This window comes from Microtus ochrogaster, linkage group LG12 (assembly GCF_000317375.1).
Source record: "Microtus ochrogaster isolate Prairie Vole_2 linkage group LG12, MicOch1.0, whole genome shotgun sequence".
Taxonomy (NCBI): domain Eukaryota; kingdom Metazoa; phylum Chordata; class Mammalia; order Rodentia; family Cricetidae; genus Microtus; species Microtus ochrogaster.
Window position 1 is genome coordinate 4433785 of NC_022036.1, and position 9155 is coordinate 4442939.

Below are 9155 nucleotides of genomic sequence, written 5' to 3' on the forward strand. Positions count from 1 at the left end.
ATACTGTTTTACCAAAACTTGACTTTTTAATTATAATTAATATAGGACCTATAGATTTAACTCTTCTCTTAATGTATTGTGCATCATTTCCTATAAGGATCTGTTATTTTGTCGATGTTCTATTTGCTCATAGTGTTAAGAATTATTTATTTATTTAATAAATTGCCCGGCTGCACGTCCAAGGAGGTGGAACTGCATCTCCATCCCAGATAGTGTTGCATCCTGGAGCAGAAATTGACACAAAACAGGGCCTCTGAGATCTGGAAGCAGAGAGCCTAGCACCGCCCACATCCCCGTGTGGCCAATCAGTTCTCAGGGCCGGCCCATCACTTGCTCCCCTTCTCTGCCAGTGACTTTCCACGTCCCCCAGCCTGTGGTCCAGCGCCCGTTCCCTTCTAGGCCCTGAATCTTCTTCCCTCTGGAGACCACCTGGTGCCCATTTTGTAGCTGTTTCCTTGTGCCCGGAACCTACACTTCAGGGAACAGCGAGGCAAAGAGTGAGTCGGGGGTCAGCGACCATGTCTGCACCAGGAGAGGCCTGCGGTGACAAAGTCCACTGCCAGAAGGGTGGGGTGCTCAGCGGGAAAGGGAGAGGGTGGCGAGTGTCCGGGGCTGGCTGCGTGGGGGACTGGTAAGGGCATTCTGGGCGTGCCGAGGTGGCTGAGGTATTCCACGGTGGAGATCTTCCTCTCTGTCAGTTTCTGAGCTTTCCGCTCCCTGCAGAGTATCTCCTTCAGGGTTCCCTTATTGTTTTTTCTTCGCTCTCCAGGACATCCTCCCTTCCCCCCACCCCCACCCCCGCTCCTATACCTTCCCCCTCCTCATTTCCTTGCTGCGAGGTTTGTGTTCAGCAGGGAGCCTTTGGGATTTGATCAAAGGAACCTCAGAGGTGTTCTTATCACACCCACCGGAGGGAGGCTCCACACAGAATTCTTTTAGGGCCTCAGGACTCTGCTGAGCCTCCTGCCCCCGCTCCTAGGTAAAAGTCCTCTCCCAGTGCTGGAGTGAATTTGCGCTGAGAGGTGGTTGGGGAGACGCAGGCCGGGTGATGCGGGGCGTGGGGATTCCGGAGAACGCTGGTCTGGAATGCCTTTGGCCTGCACCAGCAAGCGCTGGATTATCCAGTTGGCAGATAAACACCCCCCTCCCCCCAGCTGGCCTCCTGGGTTGGCTCAACCTGCTGAGCAGGGCGCCCCAAAGGACAAAATGCGAGGAATAAAAAGGATCTTACCAATTAGACAGTCAATCGTGAATGTTTGAGAACGAACCCCTTACATAAATGTAAAGCACAGAATGTCTCTGTCTGTGGCCTCTGTCTGTTAGCCACCTGTCTGTCCATTCTCCAAACGACGTGTGGTCTGATTGCATTTCAGCTCTTTACTTTCTGTTTTGCTTTGTTCAAACCAATTTAAGAAATATATATATATATATATATATATATATATATATATATATATATATATATAACAAAATGCCTGTGAAAATAAGGCACTGTAGGACCTTGGACACCATATTGGAGAGGCTCTTCCCTGCCCCTACCTCCCTGAGACATATCATCCTTCGTGATTGTCCTTTTAATCATCTTGCTTGGTGTTTTGCATAGTTTAATGTTTATGTGTAAAATATACATATTTTTTATGTTTTTGTCATACTTTCAGATCATAAATATTATCCTGTGTATTCCTACATTTCTGAGATTATGATTAGTTTATGATTAGTTCATTTTTATTTCTTAATGGTTCAATACTCTGTATTTAATCTACTGTTGGATATCTGGGTTTCTAGCTTGGGAGATGTATTTGTTGTTTAATTGACAAACTTTCCCGACAGCAATCAGTATAAAGTCAACAATAAATAACAAACGCACTTATACTATTCCTTGCTATCTGCCCATTTCTGTGGATCTAGAATCTACTAGAGGCTTAGCTGGAGTCTCTAGAGGTCATGCTGTATAGTAAAGGGCTACTGATTCAGGCTGAAGTCACCTCAAGACTCATAGGAGCTGACTCAGGATTGTTGGAGAATTGGAACCTTCCTGACTTCAGCTAGACATATCTGTCTTTATAGAGGCTCGTTACAACATGACATCTTGCTCCCCTCACCCCCACCCCAGAGTAAGGACTTGCCGCAGAAAGGCAAGAACCAGACTCTTTTTTTTTTCCTTCCTAATCTCAAAAGTGACATCCCATTATTTTTGTCATTTTTCTGTTCCTTAGAAGTGATTGCCCCCCCCCATGCGCACACACACACCCAAGTTGGTGGATTTTATAAGGGCATGGATGCCTTCAGGTGAGCATTCTAAAGACTGCCTGTCATGACAACTGGATAATGTCTTCTAGCATCCCTACTATGTGCACAGATGTTTCCTTAGAGCTTGCATCCAAGAATAGGATGAGTGGGTAGTAAGATTTGTACATATTCAACTTTATTAGGTCATTTCCAGGCTCCTTCTCGAATGCCAGACTGGCTGGCACTTCCTCTGATGAAGGATCAGAGATCTCGATGCTTGACAGACCTGCCATAACAAATTTCATTTTTAGTCAGTCTGGCAAGTAGGGACTAGACGTACTCTGCTAGGAGTTTACTTATTATCCGCATAGCTAACAAGACAGCCTGCTTTTGTAAATGCCGCTCAAGGGTCTACTTTCTATCCGCATGTCTGATAACCTGGTTTGTAAGTTTTCTCCTAGTAAGTTATTTTTCTGTACTTAATTGACATTGGAGTTTTTTCTTAATGCAACCCATGCCTTGATCAATATTTAGATATCGTATATGCTGCAAATATCTGCTTCCGGATTGCTTCTGACATTTTCTTTCTCTTTATCTCTCCATGTCTCTCAATGAGAAATTCAAAGTGTCTAGTCCTTTTTCTCTTATAGTGTGTCTCGTTTAAGAATTGTATCTTTCAAGGGGCAGGAGAGATGGTTCAGTAGATAAAGGCCCTTGCTGTACTAGCCTGAGGATCAGTGCTGGGTACTAAGCTCCCATGTAAAAGTTAGCCTGGTGTGGCAGATCACCTGTAATAGAGAGTATAGAGGGGACCCCCTCCCCCCACCAAGGCAAGATTACCTGCTAGAATAGCAAATTTTTAATTTCAGGTCCAGGGAGAGAACCTGCCTCGCTCAGTAACTAAAGTGGAGACAATTTCGTCAGTTATTTCTGTGGTTGTTGAAAGCTTGTGTAATTCATGGGGCCGAGAGATGGCTCAGCCACTAAGGGTGTGTACTCCTCTTGTTGAAGAGTTCAGTTCCCAGCATTCACAGGTAACTCACAAGCACCTGTAGCCACCTGACATTAACCTCTAGCCTTCACAAGCAGGAACACACATGTAGAACACCTATACCCAAGGGCATCCATACACATACAAACATATATACATACATGCATATCACATACACAAAGGCACACATGGGACACAGTTGTGTCCTTGAGGTTATAAATTAAGCTACTGTACTGTCTTCCATTGATTTCCAAGGCTGCCAATGGTTTTGCATTTGGCAGTCAGTCTTAACCAACATGAGAATTGATTGCTTTGTTATTTATTCCAATGGTTATTTATTCCATGAATCAAGTTTTCCATATGTGTATATATTTTAAGTTTTCTACTCTTGTTTATATACTTGCCTTTATATATTAATTACTTGTCAATCAAATTGGATAGAATTTATTACTTATTTTATTTACCTGTAACTGCTTTCAAACTTACAACATGAACAATAATATCATCTAAAAATCATGACAATTTTGTTTCTCTCCTTATCTGCATATTTCTAATCTTTAAATTCTTTTTCCTCCCTTCCTCCTTTGGAGAGGTATGCCACTTAGGAAGGTTTTACTATATAGACTTTAAACATAGCATTTCCATAGCTATCCAGTAAATTCTTCATTTGGCGATCATGTTTATCATAAGTGAATGTTTCATCAGTTGTTTCTGTGACTTTTAAAAGCATCATGTAATTCACGGGTCTGGGAGCTGGCTCACCAGTTAAGGCTGTCTACTTGTCTTGCTGAAGACTGGAGTAGCTCACTGTCCCCTGTAACTCCAGCTCCAGGAGTGGGGAGCCAACACCTTTCACCTCTATGGGATCCTGCACTCACATGCACATACCCGCACGCTTACACATAATGCAAAATAAAATAAACCTTTTTAACAAGAGAAAGCATCATATAATTATTTTTCTTTAAATATTTTTAGGTGACAAGGCCTATATATAGCATTTAACTTCTAATAGTAAGCTAGCTGATACTTCTAGAATAAACCCTCTCTTAGTTTATATGTCATAGCATTTATACATAGCATAAAAGACAAGCATTATTTACATTTGTGTGATTTAAACATTGGTCTATAGTTATCCCTTTCTGTGCTGTACTGCTATCCTGATCTGCTACTGGTATTATCTCAAAATAGTATGGATAGTGTTCTTGCCTATCATAAAAATCTGGACAATACTGCAGTTATTCCATCCTTGATTAGTAAAACCTTCTGGGTCTGAAGTTTGGGGATTTTAGGTTTGTTGATTTAATTGCTTGAATAATTATAGGGGATGCCTTTTTTGATTTGTTTGCTTTTTTTTTTTTTTTTTGAGACAGGATTTTTCTTTGTAATCCTGGCTGTCCTGGAACTCACTTTGTAGACCAAGCTGGCCTAAAACTCACTGGGATCCACCTATTTCTGTCTCCCAAGTGCTGGGCTTAAAGGCACGCAGCACTACCTCTCAGCTGAAGATGCCTTTTTAAAACTAGCTGTATGTTTTTATTTTCAAGTTAATTAAAATAAATTATTTCATTATTAAAATACAATTGTAGGACTATTTAGGCTTTCTCATGGCACCAATTTTTGATAAACTGCATATGTATTCCATATTCATAGAATAGAATCTTTATTGGTTTAAATCGTTTTGTTTCCTACTGATATGACCCTTTCTTTAGTAATATGGGCAAATGTTTTTATTCCAATTTTTTATTGTTTTGCCAGAATTTGGTGTACTTTATTGGCTATCACACACACACACACACACACACACACACACACACACACACACACACACTTTTTTAACCTCATTAGCTTTTCACTTATTTTAAAGTCTAAAATTTATGTACTTAGCTCATTGAGTTTTCTTCCTAAACGTTGAAATTTTTGAAGCTCTGTTGCTACATTTTAGCAATATCCCACAAACTTTGATATGAAAAGTCTTAGATTACAGCTTTAAGGACTTATAATTAGCACCATGGTCTCATTTTAGTTAGATTTTCATTAGAAATGTGCTTCATGTGTACATACAGTATGTGCATGTTTGCATGTGACAGGGTACACATGTGTACATACAAAGACCAGAGGTCAATATTCAGACTCTGCTTTTTAAGATCTGTCCATCTCATTTTCAAACTCACCAATTGGGTGACGCTCACCAGTCAGTGAGCTACAGACACCTGCCCTTGTTTCCAGGTTCTGGGATTACACACGCCACTATGCCGAGCTTTTTACCATTCTGTGAGGAGTTTTGAACTCAGGTCTTTATGCTTTTATGACCAGAATTTTATCAACTGAGACATCTCCTTAGTCCGGAAATGCACCTTTCAGTTTCCAGTTGGTCATAAGAAGCTTCTTTCATATCGTGTAGTAAATACAGCCTACCTCACCCTGTAGTCAAAGAATAGGATGGATACTGACTCCGCTGAGTTATTAAAACCAGGAGTGAAGCCAGGCAGTGGTGGTGCACATCTTTAATCGCAGCACTCGGTGGCAGAGGCAGGCGGATTTCTGTGAGTTCAAGGCCAGCCTGGCCTACAAGAGCTAGTTCCAGAACAGGTTCCAAAGCTACAAAGAAACCCTGTCTCAAAAAAACAAAAAACAAACAAACAAAAACAAAAACAAAACAAAACAAAAAACAAACCTAGCATTGAAATTCAGTTTTTTTGGAGGTTGGAATGAATCTATACTAATTACGTAATGTTATATGTATATCTTTAAAATTGTTATGCTTTCCAATTGTATGTATTTTCATTAAAACTTTGCCTGTAAAACCTTTGTCTGCAAGAGTTATCAAATACAGAAAATTATACCAAGGTTTCTCATTGTAAGGTGAATTTGGAATTTCTCATTGCAAAGTTACATGAAACATTTCTGTTTTTCCTTTCCTGGCCATTTAGGTTTCCTCTTTTGTAAGTATTTAGGTGTTTTGTTCATTTTGGTGTAGGACATAGGTTTCTATCATGTTCTGGATATGCATAAGCATTCTTCAGTGCGTGAATGAATTTCAAATATGCTTTCTGTTTTAGCTTGCCTTTTCACTTTGATAATAAGGGCTTCTAATAAAAATAACTGCATCACTTTGCTTAATTTTAATTATGTCATAAAAAAATAACGCATTTTGAAACAAGATCTCACTTTGTAGCTGAGACTGGCCTTGAGTTCAAAGTAACGTTGCTTCTTTAGTCTCCCAAGTCTTATAAGTGTGAGCCCTCACACCCAGATAGTAAATACCCTTTGACTTTTGTAGTCAAAGCAAAACACTTGTAGTTAGTACTTTAGTCCTCTTAAAAAAAAAAAAAAAAAAAAAACTGTCTCCCTAGTTCCCCAGATCTGCCCTATGCTTAGTTATACCCTACTGGCACTAAAACTGTAGTTTATTTCAAATTATTCTATGTACATGACGTGAGATGTGAGCTAGGGTTTATTTTTTTTCCACACAGTTACCTAATCTATCAAGGCTTAGTTATTGAAAACATATCTTGACATCCATGGATTGAATTGATTTGTGGTAAAGCAAATAACTGTATATTATATATCTATTTCCAGACTCTTTAAAAACTGTCACTGAACTTAGGTTTCCAAGATTTTGCTCAGAATTTGTCAATATGTTTATTCATGTATTCACTTTGAAACAGTCTGACTGTCTTTCTCTTGCTAGCCCAATAGCCCAGGCTGTAGAGATCCATCTGCCTTTGCTCCTGAGTGCTAAGATTCAAGGTATGCACTACAACAATCAGCTTTTGCATAGAGTTTTAATGTCTTATATTAAAGCAGTACTTTATATTCTGACTTTATTCTTTATCATTAGATTTTAGAAAAAAATATTCTTGAATTTTTAAATGTATATTAGCATTGTATTGTATTAAATGCTTAAAGAATTTACTAAGGATTATTTCTTGAGCTAAACATCTGGTGGGGTGTCTTTGAAGTTTTAATTAAATAACTGTAATGGATAGGGTTGTTTATAGTTCTACTTCTTGTGTCATTTTGGATGGATTTTGTTTTACAGAAATTGAAAATTCATCTGAATCTGTCAAGTTTACATTCAATAATTTGTTACACTGAGATACCTGCATCACTTCACCATATTCCCAGTGCCCTTTGGGACTTTGACAGCACAGCCTTTGCATTTCTAATAAGCAGCTAACAGCTCACTCTCCTTCCCTTCCCTTCCCTTCCCTCCTTCCCACTCTGTCTCTCTCTCCTCTCCCTCTCCCCCTCTTTCTCTCTCTCTCTTCCTCCCTACCTTCCTCCCTCCCTCCCTCTTTTGTTTACTAATCATTCTTACTTAGGTTCATTAAAAGCAGCCTTTTGTTTCCTGTGAATCTGCAAATTTTTTTTTAATTTTGGTTTCTGCTTGTATGTTCATTATTCTTCCATCCACTTTCTTTAGCTTTAAGCTATTATTTTTCCAGCTAATTTAAGAGGGAAGCTCAGTTTACCCCCCCCCACACACACACTTAGTGCTACAGTTTCCCCCAAGCAGTCATATTTTATTCAAAATTTTGTTGACATTTTTTTCCTTCCACAATTTTTGCTATTGTAACTATTGAGTTTAAATATTTTCTAATTTCCACTATGATTTCTCATTTGACCTAAGCTACTTAGAAACTTATTATTTCAGGGCTGGGAAGATGGCATGATAAGTAAAACCCCTGTCATGGAAACATGAAAACTTGAGTTCAGATTGCCAGTACCCACATACAAAGACGGGCTTGGTAGCACACATATTTGCAACCCTGGTGCTGAGTGGAGTTGCAGACCAGAGGATACCCAGAGCTTACTGGCTCGCCATTCTAGCTAACTGGTGAGTGCTGGGTGTAGTAAGAGATCCTGTTTTAAAAAATAACATAGAGAATGATTGAGGAAGACGCCTGATGTCAGCCTCTGGCCTTCACACACATGACTACTAGGATGGCACATGCATGCCTGCAAACATACAACATACATGTTAGCACACTCCCATACACATACCCAGTGCACACCGATACACAACACAGTACACACAGGTATACTCACACACTCACACAAACACATTCTTTCAAATAAATAAGAATTTTCTAATGATTATTCTTTCTATTTGAATTCCATTATTATCAGTGATTATATAACTTGTTTTTATGCCCAATATATGATCTCTTTTGGGAGAATGTTTCACATACTCTCGAAATAATGTATTCTATCATTTGTAATGTATATGTTCTATACACTTAATAGGATCCAATTTATCATTTATGTTATTCAAATAATCTATCTCTTGGCCCTTGTTTTATTGAATATGTGAGAAACATATATTTAAATCTGCTAACTGTGTTTGTGGATTCATTTCTCACTTTTTTGCTGTTGATTTTGCTTCATAAATTTTGAATTATCTTTGTAGGCTAGACTCCATATGCTTTATTCCTTGTGGTTCTGGAGGCTTGGGCATATAATATAAGGATGGGACAAGTGCTGTGTCTGGTGAGGGCAAGCCTCCTGGTTTCTAGATGAGTGCATTCTCACTGTATCTCCACTGATAGATGAGAGAAATCTTGGTCTCTTTTTCTTCCTGCAAAAAAGCTAAGCACAGGTAATCCACATCTGTAACATTATGGAAAACCTCATTGCCACCCAAAGTCTCCACTTCCTTAGCAGTTTGAGTTCCAACACATCAGTTAGGAAGAAAACAAACATGTCACTAACAATGGGGTTGGAGTCTCCTAAATTGAGCCTTGTTTTCTCTTTGTTCCTTTGTTTGTTTTCCGCTTCCTTTGGAATCAAGTATTTTATGTTATTCATGTGGATGCGGATGTGTGTGTTGTGTGGGTCCAGCACAGGTGAGTTCGGGGAGCACCTTACACATACACAGAGACCAAACAAGAAAACATGTATATCCTACTGTCACATGAGTGAGGGGAGCACC

At 39.3% G+C, this 9155-nt stretch overlaps 1 protein-coding gene across 2 annotated transcripts in view; it reads left to right on the top strand.

The window, feature by feature from the left end:
• The first annotated feature begins 344 nt into the window (after positions 1–344).
• Positions 345–9155, top strand: part of LOC101990365 (TRPM8 channel-associated factor 1) — a 46644-nt gene continuing 37833 nt past the window's right edge. For both annotated transcript variants that reach the window (XM_013352473.2, XM_005363807.3), the window contains exon 1: positions 345–497. The gene's annotated coding sequence lies outside the window, so the exon portion shown is untranslated. The remainder of the gene's footprint in view (positions 498–9155) is intronic.